This window comes from Myotis davidii, unplaced genomic scaffold (genome assembly GCF_000327345.1).
Source record: "Myotis davidii unplaced genomic scaffold, ASM32734v1 scaffold194, whole genome shotgun sequence".
In the NCBI taxonomy this organism is placed as follows: Eukaryota; Metazoa; Chordata; class Mammalia; order Chiroptera; family Vespertilionidae; genus Myotis; species Myotis davidii.
The window spans coordinates 830,230-845,424 of NW_006286673.1; the positions used below are offsets into that span (position 1 = coordinate 830,230).

The 15,195-nt window shown below is 45.6% G+C and overlaps 1 pseudogene; it reads left to right on the forward strand.

Moving 5' to 3' along the window:
* Positions 1 to 1,220: 1,220 nt before the first annotated feature.
* LOC102759169 lies at positions 1,221 to 13,868 on the forward strand (annotated as a pseudogene).
* The last annotated feature ends 1,327 nt before the right edge of the window (positions 13,869 to 15,195 follow it).

The following is a 15,195-nucleotide window of genomic DNA, read 5'->3' on the forward strand; positions in this document are numbered from 1 at the left end:
GAGACCCCTCCCAGCACAGGCACACAAAGGGTCCAATTTCCATGGGATGGAGGGCAGGGCTTCTCCTCCCACCAGGAGAGTCACTCAGCTGAACAGGAGGACTAGTGTTTCACAGGAGAGAATGTCCTCTAGTTAAAATGACCACAGAATCAATCAGGCCAAAAACCAAAGAGCAAACCTGCCTCTTCATGGAAAAGAAACCAATTGTGATGATGTGTTTCCCCCTGGATCTGCTGAGGGCAACAGACCTGGCTCCTAGGTGCGGTGAGGGTGACATGTGGCAGTGCGGGACACCTGCAGCTCTCCTGAACTGGGTACAACAGGGCGCAGCTGTGCATGGGGCTGGTGGCAGCCAAGAGGGCCTTAGCCACTGTCCAGCTGCTGGAGGGGCAGCAGTGCTAGACAAGCAGGAGCCAGGGGTAATGGGTAGGCGTGGCAGGTGGCAGGACCCAGGACCGGGAGGCATCAGAGAGGGTAGTGCGTGAAGCTCCCATTCCAGCCCAGAGGAGCCCATGCAGAGCCCCAGGCAGGCAGGAAAGAGGCTGCAGTCCTCAGACCCAATGCTTATTGGAGTGTGGACTATTTTTATAGAAGTATTTTTGCTGTAAGCTGACCTGTTATGTTTTCCCCGTTATCAAATGTTGAAAAATGGAGAAAGATGAACATCCAAAGCACTGAGTCTGGCTGCCAAGATTTAAACCCCACCTCTGATGGTGGAGAATCATGCTCCTGGGAGACTGGCTCCTCGAAGTCTCGGGTTCCTCACCTGCAAAGTCAGGTTAACAACAGAGCCACCTAGCAGGATGGTGGTCAGCATTAAATGAGGTAACACAGGAAGTGCTGGGGACATAGCAAGTGTTCACTAAATAATTGTAACACATGTGCCAAGAGATTATAAACAGATGTGTGTGCCTGAGTATGAGAAGAAGAAGGGAATTAACTGGGAAGAAGCAATTCATTGAGGATATTCACTTATTGACTGTTAACGGTAATATGAATCCCAAATAAAAACTGAGGTGTTTCAAGATATTTTTCCCCTCATTTCAAAGACAGAAAACAAGCCAGACACATGTTCAGGATGTCCGAGCTGTCACCACTGCATTTGCAGCTGTGAAAGACAGTCTTGGGTGACCAGGAGCTTCTCCCTGAGAAGGTGGGGAAGGAGGAGGAGCAGGCCTGGTAATGAGCAACGTATAGAAAAGGCCTGCTCCAGAGCAGGCATGCATGAAGATCAGGTGAGCAGCAGTCTGGACGAAGCTGGGCAGGTAAGTAATGACTTCAGAGGAGGTTGAACTCATCTTCAAAGGGAGAAGTTAGACTCAGCTGAGCTCTATAGAGATGTGTTTATAGTTATGATTCTATTCAATGATTTTTGATCCACACCTATCCTATCTAATAATAGGCAAAGATGGTATGCCTCCCATTGGCTAATCAACGAGATATGCAAATTAACTGCCAACAAAGATGCCGGTTAATTTGCATATGTAGGTGCAAAGCGACAGAGCGAAGACTGAAAGCGGCTCCGGCGGGAGCAGCGAAGGCTTGAAGGCGACTCCGACCAGAGCGAAGGTCTGGGTCCTGGGTGTCAGAGGAAAGCCAATGCCGGCAGCCAGGGGAAGGGAAGACCTATTGCAAGAATTTTTTTGTGCAACAGGCCTCTAGTTTCATATAAATCTCTGTCATTCACCATCATGTGGCCCTCACTGTGCTTTGGTTCTTTCAATATTTGGAGGCTTCCACATCCTACCCTTGGGCTCTAGTTTATCAGGATCATCCACGGAAATCAACCCCACATGAGGCAATGGACTTCATCCTACTTATAAGAACAAAGAACTTATTAAAGTTCTCTTCTTGGCAATTAAAGTGCCTCAAAGCAAATGACTTTTTCCAAGTTCTCCAGAAGCCAGAACAATCTCACTTTTTATGGAAGAGGAGACTTCTGGCCCCTTCTGAAAAGTAAGAACTACCTCAATGCAACACCACATTAACCAAGGGCCTAGCTCTCACCTTGGCCAGGCCTTGTGGTCTGCCTGGGATCATAGGTTTGCATGTGTGTCATAAAAAACACCACAAGCAAGGAATGGGGCTCCCTCATCCTCTGTCCTCTGTGGACACCCACTCATCCCTTATCACCTGTAGAGATGGCCCACAGAAGTCTGCTCCTGAGTGTTCTAGGCCTTGGGCTTCATGGACACAGCCTGACCCTGCTGGTATCCTGTGACCAGATTTACCAGGACATTACCCAGGCTGCTCTGTGAGCCATCACCATATCTTCTTTGCTACTACACCCCCAACCGGAGATGTTGGCTTAATAAACATTTACCTCACTCAATAAATATGTATTGGGAACCCTGTGTGCCTGGTAGCAGGACTGCAACTTGGAGACAATATAAACTATCCAGGCTCTTACAAAATTTACATTTTAATCAAATTTACTCTCTAATCAGTTAACTAAGCAAGCAAGTAAACTCAGACACAATATGAAGAAAAATGCCCAATGATGTAAGAGATGGGGATGGGAGGACAGCCGGGGCAGGTGGGAGCTGATTCAGATTGAGTTTTAGGGGACTATTTTTCTTGAGACCTGAGCAGCAAGAAGAAACCAGCCACATGAGAGACAAAGCAGGGCTTCTCTCCCAGCAGAGGGGCATCCTGAAGGAGTGGGCTCAGAATGCTCCAGGAACAGGAAGGTATTAGTCTCACTTGATTGAGTTTGAGAGCTTGAATAAAGGTCTCCTGGTCTGTTCGTGCTGTTACAACAAAGCTTATAAACAACAGGCATTCATTTCTTAGAGCTCTGGAGCCTGGAAGTCCAAGATCATGGCGCTGTCAGATTCCATGTCTGGTGTGGATGTACTTGCTTCATGGAGAGTGTTTTTTTGCTGCATCTGAGGAAGGGGTGAGAGGACCCTCTGGGGTCTCTAGTATAAGGGCACTGGTCCCATTTTGGGGGGCTCCACCCTCATCACCTCCCAGAGGCACCACCTTGTAACACCATCACTTTGGAAGTTAAGTGAACATTTGGGGGACCAGAATTTGTTCTACAACAGGAAATGGAGGAAGATAATGAGTTTATACATAGAAGAAACAGTGCCCGCTGGATTTTGTGGGTCCCAGTAGACGTGTGGTATCACTTCAAGGAAATGAGAAACTATGGTTATAAACAGGGGAAGAAGTGACCTCGTTCATGTTTTAAAAGAACTCGCTGGAAACATCATGTTAGGAAAGAGAGTATTGACTTGAGTGGATATTGGTGAACCAATTTTAAAATAAAATGTTTGATTCTTTCCTATGCATCGTGATGGATGACAGTGAACACAGCCACCTCTGTCTTGAAATTTTCAGCCCCCCCACCCCAGCACCCCTTCCCTGAGTAAGAGGCTAAAAGGGGAGCAGAGGCTCTGGAAGAGCCACCATGTAACAATAAGCAGTCACTTCAAATTGAGCATGGAGCTGCTCGGCAGTGATGGCAAAGGAAATACATAAAACGCCTAAATGGGCCTAATGGGATTTTAGTAATCAAATATCAAGATTTGTATATTTTCCACATTATGGTGAGAACACTTTGAGCCAGCCTCTTTCCCCTCCTGTTCCTGTTAGAATTTTATTCTAGAGTAAACTTACAGCAGTCCCACTTGCGGCCCTATCCAGGTCCTGTCCGCACTTTCATTATAAACCGTGTTTACCAAAGGTTTACAACTTGGCTGCAAAACCCAGCTGGCACCGAAACTGGAAACTTGGCATGAATAGTTTGGCATAAACATTGCCCGGAAGCAGTTTTTCTATCTGAATCTGAGAAAAACAGGCTAGGTCATTTTCCAGTTATTTGTGTTATTCATGCATAAATAAAATGAAGCCTGACAGCTTTGCACAGTTGTTTGCTTTTGCACTTCTCAAAAATAGATTCCATCCAAGAAAAGTAACATTTGGTAAACAAATACTCCATGACGGACTATAAAAAGTGAAAAAAAAAAAAAGAGGTGGACTGGAGTACATTAAATAGAAAGGGAAAAGGGGAGTGTTTCAAAAGTCACTTTGTGTCAGAAAGTAGGAGCTGGGAGAGGTGTTATCAGTCAGTTATGCAGATTCCAGAGGCATATTTAGTGGTTCCCGTGGATTCTAAATTAAATGTGTAGACACAGACTTTCAAATAAATATTCCATTAAAATATGAGGCACAGCTCATCCCCACACACTATATCTATAATGTTCAACCAAGAAAGAAACAAAGGATTTTTAAATGAGTTCTCCAAGATCAATGGGCTGTAAAAAAGTGGGGGAGAGGGGATGGAAGATGAAGAAAAGAAGATATGAATGGTACATTAAATGTGTTGATTAACAAAAAAAATGAATGTCAGTATCTGAGGTCCCCTCGCCCATCTCTGTGGTGTATTAAAAGTTTAGAAATGCATTTTGTGGGCTTTGAATTCCAGCAGCCAGCAGCAGCTCTCTAAAACGGGAATGTGACGGTCTAGACCTCTCTCCAAAGAAAGCCTTTCTGGCATATTTAAAAGTCAGCCTTGACGTCAAGCGACTCTTGACAACACTCAGCTTTGAGTTCTGTGGGATGTGGGCAGAATGGACTTTCACTCTTGCAACCCTATCAGTAAGTGAGTAAAGAGAATGTTTAAGGGCAAAATAGAGCCAACCCAATTCAAACAGAAAGTAAAAATAAGTGAGAGAGGAAAGAATTCAGTACAGAGAAGACAACAGCAAGCTATGTCCCCGTCTATCACAACAGGACCTCATCTGTGACAAGTGCTCTTTCTGGTTTCTCTTTATGGAAGGAATTGTTTTCACAGGTTTGCATTTAGCAGATGTGCTTTTCAAATGGCTTTTTAGCTGCTGTAACCACTCAGATCAGATGCAGGAAAAGCCATTATGGTTGTTCTTGGTAAAAAAAAAAAAAAAAATGCTCTTAGGCAGACTCTAAGCAACACAATAGTATTCTATCTTTGTAAGTGGAAGACTTTGCCAGCTGATTATTTTACCTGAAGGACACCCTTTGACCATCACCTGTCCCGAATAGTTGGTGTAGGTCAATCCCACATGGTATTTCAAGCTAAAATCACCCCTGGGACACATCTCAAAGCTATTTTTCTCCCTAGAACCATCAACTCAACCAGACTCTCTAAACTCCACCTCACTTTCTCCTAGACATTCTGGTGTTCTCTGCTTCAGAGAAAGCCTATGCAATCATTTGTTTGCCCTAATGCCTAGATCGTTACCACAGCAATGACGTGGCATTTAGGACTGTCACTCATTACAGGATTTATAAACAAGTTTTTACACCATAGGGAGCTCACCTTCGTCATTGAGGAATATGAATAAATGCATGAGTAAACACACAGAATCCCCCAGTTGAGAAGACTTTCGATATGAAGACATAAGCCCTAGGGTCCCAAACACTAAGTAGTTAGATAGACTTCACTGAAACTAGCTGGGGAGCCTCTAGGTGTTTTCTCAGAGCTTGTGATTATTTCCATGTTCTTTAAAAGTGCACGGTTAGACCCGGCCGATGTGACTCCGCAGTGGAGCATTGACCCTGGAACCAAGAAGACCCAGTTCAATTCCTGGTCAAGGTAAATGTCTGGATTTTGGGCTTGATCCCCAGTGGACGACATGCAAGAGGCAGCTGATCAATGATGTTCCCCTCTCACAGATGTGTCTCTAAATATCAATAAAAAGCATATTTTTTTAAAAATAAATAAATTTAAAAAGTGCGCATTTAGCCTAATCTGACTAGTTCTCTAAGTTAATTCTTTAAGACCTGAAATGCACTTCATTTCTATATTCTCAGTTTCCAGCACAGTTTCTGACACCAGAGTGTCAATAAACATCTGTTGAGTGAATGAACAATCAGCGTAGGATGGATGCTATGATAGTGGTGAGTATCTATGTTTGTAGACAAAGAAAGTGGTCTTTTGTTTTTGTTTTAAGACTGGAGGAAAAAGAAGTTTGTACTGATCAGTGTAAATGCATGAGTTGTGTGTTTTTTACTTATTTTTAGTTACAGTTGACAAAAGATATTAATTCTAGGTGTAGAGCATAGTGATTAGATATTTACTAGTATATAGCTTACAAAGTGATCACCCCCAACAAGTCTAATATCCATCTAGAACCATGCATAGTATTACAAAATTATTGACTATATTCACTACACTGTACTTTACATCCCCATGATGGGTTTTATTACAGGTAATTTGTACTTCTTAATCTCTTTCACCATTTTTTTGCCTATCCACCCAATCTTCCATCTGGCAACCACCAATTTGTCCTTTGTGTTTCTATTTTGTTTGTTTGTTTTTTTAGGTTCCCCAGATAAATAAAATCACATGGCATTTGTCTTTCTCTGTCTGAGTTATTTCACTGAGCATAATACCCTCTGGGTTTATCCATGTTTCCACAAATGGCAAGATTTTATTCTTTTTATGACTGAACTAGTGGCACAATGCACAAAATTTGTGCACAGGGGGTGTGGAGGGGGTTTCCCTCAGCCCAGCCTGCACCCTCTCCAATCAGAGACCCCTTGGGGGATTTCTGACTGCCAGTTTAACCAGCAGCTGGACATCATTCTCACAATCTGGGACCACTAGCTCCTAACCACTCACCTGCCTCTCTGCCTTATTGCCCCTAACTGCCTCTGCCTGACTGCTTGATTGCCCCTAACTACCTCTGCCTGCCTACCTGATCACCTATAACTGCCCTCCCCTGCCAACCTGATCTCTCCCCCAACTGCCCTTCCTTGCCAGCCTGATCTCGCCCCCAATGGCCCTCCCCTGCTGGCCTGATCTCACCCCCAAATGCCCTCTCTGCCTTGGTCCCCACCATTATGGCTTTGTCCAGAAGGAAGTCAGACATCCAGAAGATGGCCGGTCGACCCGGTCTAATTAGCATATTACCCTTTCATTAGGATAGATCATATTCCATCTTACTAATAAAAGCTTGGGTGGTCCTCACGCCATCACACTTTAATGCCCTCACGCTGTCACAAGATGGCTGCACACACAGCAGAGGCGGGGCCCGGCAGCTGCTCCCCATAGCTTCCACCAGGGTTCCCCTAGCCCCGCACATGCCACAGAGATGGGACCCCCGGCTCTGGCCTACCTCTTTGGGGCAATCCATCAAGTAACCCCAGATGGGTGTGCAGGGCCTACCTTTTGAGGTGATCAATCGTGGGGTTCCCACACTTTGAGAGGGCACAGGCCAGTCTAGAAGGAACCCCCCCCCATTCCAAGTGCACGAATTTCGTGCACTGGACCTCTAGTTGTATATATGTACCACATCTTCTTTATCCATTTGTCTAAAAATGGACACTTAGATTGCTTTCATATCTTGTCTATTATAAATAATGCTGTGGAGAATGCATATATCTTTTCACATTACTATTTTGGGTTTCTTCAAATAAATACCCTAAAGTGGAATTTTTATATCCTATTTTCAATTTTTTGAGGAACCTCCATACTGTTTTCCATAGTGGCTGCATCAATTTATATTCCCACCAACAGTACACAAGGGTTCCCTTTTCTTCACATCCTTGCCAGCACTTGTTGTTTGTTGATAGGAGTTAATATTCAAAATATGTAAGGAATGCATGAGTTGTTTTGAAATCTGCATGTCCCATATCTACATTAGGCCTTTTCCAAATTAAGAGGAACTGTTTGCCGACCACATACAGAGAGAACTGATGATTTCTAGAACAATATGCTCTTCACTTAAATAATCTAAACCTTTGGCTAACAAAGGAGACCTCAGTTTGGGGAAGGGTAACCGGCTGCTAAATGATTAGTGATGGAAATTCCAGGGAAGTAATTGCAAGGGTGAAAGTATACCTTGTAAACAAGAGTCCATATTTTACTGTACAATTTATAACTGGGGGGAAAAGCACAATATTTGTATTTATCCAACTAGAAAAGTAAAGACGTAAAGTTGAACAAAATCTTATAGCCAAATGGGATCTATGTCCTTTCACCTACAAAGCAAACAGGTTAGGGCTGAAGGGCAACATCCATGAAAATAGCTTGTAGGGTTTCAGCTGGTCACTTTCCACTCCAGGTGTCAGCACGCAGTCATTGCCACTTCGCTATCATATAAATGTGCATTTGCTGTATTGAAATCAGATTGTGAAAAACACACAGTTTGACAGAGAATGAACCCAGCTCAGTATCCATGTCCCCAAGGGAAGTTGAGATTCCCTTCTTAATGTTTCTTAGGAAATGAAAGAGAAAGCTAAGTGCCACTCTCAAGTCTTGGCACCGAAATGACAATGAAGAGAAGTGGCCCAGGAGAAAGAGCTTAAGTTTCACGTTCAGAAAGAACTGGGTTCCTTTTCTACTGCTGTATTTGTAAGACTTGTGACATTTGGTAAGTTACTTAACTCATTTGAACCTCAACCATCTTGGTTATAAAACAAGGCCATCCTCACCTACTTCCAGACCATGCAAAAAAGATGATATGTAGGAAGCCATTCATGCGATGACAGAGCCTGATGGAAATTGGGCACAATTTAGGGGCTCCACCTCCAAATTTATCCTGACTCTGGCCTGCACTGTTCCCTTCCTCTTCCACATCACAGTCAGGCCTTGCCTGGACCACACCCATGAGCTCTCACTGAGCTCCCTACTCCTCTCTCACTTCCCATAACCCATTCCCCATAGCATGAGTGTGATCCTGCATCATACTTGTCACTTTCCTCTTTGCACACCTTCCATTGACTAGCTCTTCCCAGTTTCCAGTTGTCATGTAAGATGTCACCTCTTTAGATAAATCTTGATTTTTCAAACTAAAGGAGCCTCCTCACTCTCCACTCTAAACTCTCTATTAGCTTTCTCTGCAGCACCCACCTGAATTCTGCTGTTCACTCACATGTTCATTTCTGTCTCAGACATATAGCTCTAACAAAACCACAGACTGGGAGATTCATCAACAACAGGCATGTGTTTCTCACAGTTCTGGAGGCTGGAAGTCTGGGACCAAGATGCTGACAGATTCAGTGTCTGGTGAGGCCCCTCTTCCTAGTTTGTAGACCATGTCTTCTCGCTGTGTCCTTACATTTTGGGAAGGGTGAAGGAGCTCTCTGGGTCTCTTTCATAAGGTCCCATTCATGAAGGCTCCACTGTCATGATCTCATCACCTCCCAAAGGTCCCCACTTCCTAATACCATCATCAACACATGCATTTTGAGGAACACAGACATTCAGTTTATAGCAGTATGTCTATGCCAATCCCCCCAGAATGTAAATGCTGAGGAGCGCAGGACCACAGCACAACTTCAGAGGGCGCTATTCCCTGGAAGTCCTGGAGGTGTGCACAGCCTGAACTATATAGCACACATCAGCCAAAAAAACCTAAGTCCTCCCCCTGGTGTAGTCTGGAGACATTGAAAGCACTGACTATATTTGAGGATTGAATTTATTATAAAATAATCACATTCTTATACTATAAAATTAAAATAGTATGCTAGCTGTGAGAGAACACAGAGCTTTATGAGAAGTTAAATAGTGGGCTATCCAGTTTGGCAGTGGCTCACCTCATGTACACACAGAAACAAGTGACAGGGATTTATGGGTTTCAGCAAGTGCTCTGGCTGGATCATATTTTAACGGCTTTATAAATTACTTTATTCTTTTTTATAAGAGCATTAATGATGTGAAGAGGTCAGTTACATTTTCATTTATGCTTTATTGCATGTTAGGAGAAAATTATACATTACAGTAGAACTTGCAAAGTTGGGTGTTTCGAAGGTCATGGAATGTGTGACTCACACATATGAAGGCAACACTAGGAAACAGATGCTTTACTTGCTGTTTCCTATTATACATGTTCAATTTAATCCTGAGACTTCACAGCCTGTCAGCTGCACTTTCTCTGACTGCACACCCGCCCTGTGGGCAGAGGTAGCGGAGATGGATGCACAAAACATGTCATCTCAGCCACAAGGCACTCTGGGACCTCACAGCCAGCCAATGGTGACAGCAATGAGCAGGAAGGGTCAGGAGAGGCTACAAGAACCACCCAAAGGCAGTGACCCCATCTTCACATCACAAAATTTAAGAGAGGGAAGAGGAATGAGCTGGGCTGGGCCCACTTCCAAAGGAACATTCTAGTGAAAGTAGAATGCCTTGGGTTTCATTTCTTGGCAAAATGGTCAAATCTAACTTTTATAGAGTATCTACCATGTAACTACCATGTAACAAATTCTCCTGCCAGACACTTCATATTACACACAGGAATCCTCCCAAAAGTCTACGAGGACATTATTTCTCTTTCAAAGAATAGTGTTGTGGAGCGTGAGCAACAGAATGACCAGAACTCCAGACTGATTAAAATTTAGAGAGCCTTTATTGACTGGCCAGTGTCCACGCCTCCACTCAGGAAGCCCAAGAGAGAAGCAGCCATGGCCATCTGCAGAGTCCAATATTTAAAGGGGACAACTACATCCATGTTCAGGTTCCCATAGCAAGTAAAGCCAAGTTACAAAAGCTAATTGCGTAGTTTTAGCCAAGCTATTCATCATCCTCCTGTTATTCATTTCTGGGTAACTTAAAGGTAAGGACTATTCAACTTAAAGGTCAGGACTATTCTTAATTTTGACCTGTCTGTTCTTTGTAGGCCGTTGCTCAGGTGTGTTGATCTGTTTGTGCTTTGTAGATCGTTGCTCAGGTGTGTGAGCTCAGTTCCTAGAAACTTTGCACAGGCTGTCAAGCTACTGAGGTGGCTAGGTAATTAAGCAGGCCTAAAAAATTTTTCTACTCTGTAACAAACAGAAATCTCCAAATCACAGCAAGAAGTAACCCACCAATTACCAGAAGGGAAAGGGGATAGAGGAGGATAAGAGAGTAAAGGTGGTCAAATATATGGTGATGGAAGGAATTATACTTTGGATGCTGATGCATTATAGAATTGTCCACCTGAAACTTACATAATGTTATTAACCAATGTCAATCCAATAAATTTAATTTTAAAAAAAAAGTAAACCAGCCAGTGTGAGTCAGTGGTCAAGCATCGATTTGAGAACCAGGAGGTCACAGTTTGATTCCCGGTCAAGACACATCCTTTGGTTGCAGGCTCAATCCCCAGTGTGGGGCATATAGGTGGTAGGCGATCAATGATTCTTTCTTATTATTAATGTTTCTACCTCTATCTCCCTCTCCCTTTCTCTCTGAAATTAATAAAAATAAAATTGAAATTAAAAAACGAAGTAGCACAGCTGGTAAGCAGTAATGACAAGATTCACACCAAGCTGGTAATCATCTGTGAAATAATGATGGTGAGGATGATAATGAACATTTATTGAGCACTTGGTGTATACATGTGAAACATAAATTGGGAAAACAACAGCTCTATGAGTTATCAGAATTATTATCTCTATTGTCCAAGTGAGAAACTGGAGCTCAGGAGGCCCAGAACCACAGTGCTAGAAAGCTGTGGTGTCTGATTGAAGTCCACTCCCCAGCAGCCCCTGGGAGCAGAACAACGGTGTTGCCCCCACAATCACCACCAACGCCCAGACTCTCAGCAGATTTGGAAACACCAAAGTTCCCTTGGGACCATAGCTAGGACCTCTCTATTCTGGCATCAGGTTTTCTGTGCATCCAATGCTTGTGCACAAGGGGAGCCCAGGACAGCTCCCTCTCACAACTAGAGTGGGGATGCAGGGGCAGGGAACCAGCTCATCCTTCCTTTTACTGACAGCCAAGAGAACATGGAACAGAGAGGAATAAATAAGCTTGATGGGAGAACTCACCCCCAGTGAGGCATGGGAAGTGGGTTCAGGGCTGGGCTCGCGCCCATGGTCCTTGGCTGGGAGGGATTGTGTCTGTTTCCTCACCTGTAAGGGGACTGGGAGTGTCTCCTGGGGTGGAGCCCCCAAAGAAGAGAAGGTGAAGGACAAGAAGCAATTTGGTCTGACCACTCTGTCCCCTGGGAAAAGAGGAGGATCTCTCATCTCATCAAATAAGGCAAGGAGTCCTAAGGGAGCCCTGGGATTCTGGAAGCCAGTCCAGAGAATATTAGATCAGTTGGGATTGGATTAGCATCTCAATCCAATGAGGGTCATGGATTTCTGTTTTCCCTGTGCCTATATCAGAGCTGAGTGCATAGCCTGAGCTCTTAGACACCAGAGGCCAGGAGAACAGAGCCATGCTGGCACCCAGGATATGTGGGGCAGCATGAGCCTGAGGGCCACAGTGCTGAGCTGGTTTTCTCCAGGGCATCTGCAAGTTCTGAAGGCAGAGCTAAGTACATCCTGCCCAGCCCCAACCCTGGAGCCCCTGCCTCTATGCCACTGGCTCCCACCACCCAGGAGGTGTATCACCTGAGGGTACAGCAGGCTCAGAGGGAGTCAGCCAGCTACTGGCCAATGTCCTCCACCAGCAGCTGGCTAAGAAGCCGTCCTCCATCCACATCTCAGTTCCCAGTGAGAACAGAAGTATTTCCCACACCCCCAGTCCCTGCCTGGCTGCAGGTGCCAAGAGAACCCTCCTGGACTGCAGCAGCCAGCTCCTGAAATTGCACATGCTGTCAGGCATGGCGTCCAAGACCACCAGCACCATTCCTCCTAAATGCATGGCACGCAGCCCATCTTTACAGAGTTTAAAGAAGTCTATTATCCCCAAAGATTTCAGGGGCAAAATCCCCATGGACATCTGCCAACGATATCTCAACCTGTTCATTGAGGAGTGCCTCAAGTTCTGCTCCTCCAACCAGGAAGCCACCAAGAAGGCACTTGGATGGAGAGAAGGTGGCCAATGACTGCAGGCCCAGCAGGAACGTCCACCTGAACATGGCTGTGAATACTCGCAAGAAGCTGCAGGGACTGGTCCCCAGCACTGTGCCTGGTCTCAGGAAAACCAGTGGCCACAGGGTTGTGTCCCATGAGGTGGTGCTGAGGGACAAGTTAGCTACCAAGACCAGCTTCTCACTCAATTGCTTGAGCAACCCAGATGTGGAGGATCTGAAAAAGGCCACCCTGTACCACCACCTCAAAAAATGCCTGCTCACCAAGGACCAGCATAAGGAGAATGGTTACTCCTTCCTGCATTCCCAAGCAGCCAGGGGGCACTGTCATCTTCACTGCTGAGGAGAAGCTGCCCAAAGACTCCTCCTGCAGGGTCTGCTGCTGCTGTGGCACTGAGTATCTCGTGTGCCGCTCGTGTGCCCCTCAGGCCGCTGAGTGCACAATGAAGAATATTACTCACTGGTAACATTTAGGGACTGGTGGCTGGGAGACTCAGTACTTGTGCTGCTCGGCCACCATTGGCTCCACTGGCTGCCAGGTTGCCAAGCAACACCTGCAAGATGGCCGAAAGGAAAATCTTGAGGGGTTCATGAAGACTTTTGATAAAGAACTTCCAGAAGATGCTCAACCCAGAGCCTATACCCTTGACTGTGAAATGCTCTACACCACATATGGCTGGAGCTGGCATGCATCACCGTGGTAGACACTGACATGCAGTTGGTTAAGACACCTTCATCAAGCTGGACAATGAGATTGTCGACGACAACACAAGGTTCTCAGAAGTGACTGAGGCTGACCGTGCCGACATAAGCATCTCGCTCCAGTACCTCCAGGATGTCCAGACCATCTTGCTGAGTATGTTTAATGCTGATACTATCCTCATTGGACACAGCCTGGAGAGCAGCAACCTGCTGGCCTTGAAGTTCAACCATAGCACTGTGGTGGACACATCTGTGTTCTTCCCACACCTTCTGGGCCTCCCCTACAAGCGCTCCCTTGGGAACCTTATGACTGACTACCTCTGACAGATCATTCAGGACAATATGGATGGACACAGCTCCAGCGATGCCAGAGCCTGCATGCATCTGGTGATCTGTAATATTTAAGAGGATGCCAAGACCAAGTGGTGACCACCGCCTGCCCCCTGCCCTCCTATCTCCTGCCTCCCACTGCCTCTGGCATTTCTTGCCCCAGGCTGTTTCCAAAACAGTGCAATAAATCTCGAGAGCTAATCCTGTCCACATCATCAAGATATAGACACAGAGAACACAGGAGGAGCTGCGTGACACCCAGGTCCCAGCTCTAAACCTACCTGGAGCCCCAGCCCCTGTGTAACCTCTTGTCCCTTCCTGCCTCTGCCTCAGTTGCTGTATTCTGGAGATTGCTGAGGCTGACAGTGGAGGCTGGGACCACCTGTCCAGGCCCTGCTTGAGTCCCCAGCAGTTACCCTTGTAGGCTGACCACCTGTTCTTACTCCTCACCTGCCAGAGTGCCCAGTGGGCCAGGCAGGCTTGTCATGGATTTGTTTGGACAGGGGTTGTGTGTGTGTGTGTGTGTGTGTGTGTGTGTATTGCAATTTTTATTATTTTTAATTTAAACCTGATGACTTGCATGGTTGCCTTCCCCCACCAGGAGCAAGACACTGATGTTACCTTCCTTCCTGGGGGATGGAGGTTGCTGGGGAGGGCAAGAGCAATCAGCTCATACTCCCACAGCCACCGAGACCCAAGTCCAGCCTGGCCTTGGCCCAGTTGTGTGGGAACTTGTTGCCCTTAGCCCACTGGACCTCTAGGAACTAAGCCAGACCTCAGGGCCCTGGAATCTCAACACTTCCCATCCGAGACTTGCCCTCACCCAGGAGCTGTTTGTCAAGGCCCATGCCCCAACCCCTTCCCAACCCCAGTGTCTCAACCCCTAGGCAAGGACAGAAAATTATTTGTATGGAAAAATAAATAAATAAACAAACAAACAAGCTTGGTGGTGTAACTGAATTTTCTCAGTGGGCATTGAAGGGTGTCTATACCTGAACACCTCCATATCTACTTTTTTGCACAGAACCCCACAGCAAATGCAGCACCCAAGGGCCCTATTCCCACCTCAGTCTCATGTTGCCTCCCTTTAAGTTGTGGCATCTTTCCTGGGCTGTGGTAGATGTCTTTAATTCCCCTGGATTGTGGGTTCCATGGCGCTCATCTCGTGGGAAAAGTCTTCCTCTCCAGGACCAAGCAAATACATCTTTTCTGCCCCAAGAAGGAAGTATGTTTCTAAAACTTTTTCAATGAGTTAATCAAATTATAATCAGAGTGAATATAATTCTTCCTGGAATTCACTTTAGAATCTAGCAGGCACAGTTGTCACCAGGACCCTGAAGCCTAAGGATAAGCAACCCCCCAGGAACAGAAAATTTATCCACACTAAGTTTTTAGAAGTACACCTTCTACTCTCTCTGATTCCCTT